Raw genomic sequence first — 1,574 nt, 5'->3', positions numbered from 1 at the left:
ATAAGTTCAAAAATCTCCTCTGGTGCTTGATCCATATTATATTTTGAGCGAAGCACATTACAGACCTTTCATTTTGACCAAAGGGACTGTGTTTAAAGGTAAGAAGGGTGAATATGTCCCCTGTAGAGTCTCCTAGTTAAGCTTGAGGATCAAGTATGTAGAAGCAGCTTTAATATCATGATGTCTGTTCACTTGTTACTAGTTGCTCTGATAGAAGAAATAAATGTTTCTTCTATTAAGACAATGTGACTTTTCACCTGATTTTTATTTTTGGTTTAGAGCTTGATATCTGAAAACCCTAAGAGCTAAACTTGATGAAACCTGTCGGACTGTAATATTGTACATTATGCCACCATGTGGCTATAGAAATACACCACAACCCTAATTCTGAAAAAGCCGAGACACAGAGTAAAATGTGACAAAAAAAACAGAATACAGAGATGTGTAAGTCCTTTTCAAACCAGTTTTAAGGAGAACAGCACAAACAACATATTTCATGTTCAACATGATAATATTATCTATTTATCAAGATTATATTTTCTAAAACATGCACACACTGGACATAAATTTGACACCTTAAACATGTTTCAAAAAAGATGGGGCAGGAGTATGTTTACCACTGTGTTTCATGACTTAATCTTCTAACAACTTTTGTATGCATCTGGGGACTGAAGTATTGAAAGTGGAATTCTTCCCCATTCTTACTCAATGTACATCTTAGCTCACTCAACAGTGTGGGGTGTCTGCTGGTGTATTTTGTGCTTCATGATGCACCTTACATTATCAATGGTAGACCAATATAGCACACACCAAGTGGGATCAGACTATACAGACAAAATAAAACGAGATGGTCAAAATATCCCTATAACAAGCATGATGTACTAGTACAGGAGGTTCCACACAGACATTTCTATATCACTGTAATTGGATATCAAATGTGGTTCAGTGAATCCAGGATGCAGGAAAGGTAATAAAGCACAATAAAATAACATTAAAATAAGATACACATTAGAGGTGATATTGGTTTTAAATGCAATGCTGCTGTGAGATCAAAGGCCACAGGCATTAAACGGTGGTTTTTGGCCTTGTCCCTCATGTGCAGATTTTTTCCAGATTCTCTGAGTTTTTTAGATGATATCATTGACTGTAGGTGGTGAAATCTTTAAATTCCTTGCTTATTGCATACTGGGGGATTTTTTTTCATAAACATCTGGACAGTTTGCCCACATAGTCTCTTACAAAGTGAACAACCTAACGCTATTGTTGATTGATTGTGAATGACAGCCTGTCAGGAGTGCTACTTTTATTTACTATTTTTCAAATTTGCTTTACAATTAATTTTGTCAGTTTTAACGTCAAATATTGTGTCTTTGTACTATATTCAACTGAATTAAGAGGTTGAAAGGATTTGCAAATCAGTGTGCTCAGCTTCAATTCTAATTATACACAATGCCCCAACTTTGTTGGAAATGGGGGTTGCACTTCTGTTTTTTAAATAAAGAGGAAGAGGAGGGGTGGATCATCTGGAGTGTCACCCTTGGATTTTTTCAAGTAGCAAAGAGGACATAGAGGAA

This window comes from Cheilinus undulatus, linkage group 10, assembly GCF_018320785.1.
Source record: "Cheilinus undulatus linkage group 10, ASM1832078v1, whole genome shotgun sequence".
Taxonomy (NCBI): Eukaryota; Metazoa; Chordata; class Actinopteri; order Labriformes; family Labridae; genus Cheilinus; species Cheilinus undulatus.
The sequence above is the reverse complement of the archived record's forward strand: the minus strand, read 5'-3'. Positions refer to the sequence as shown.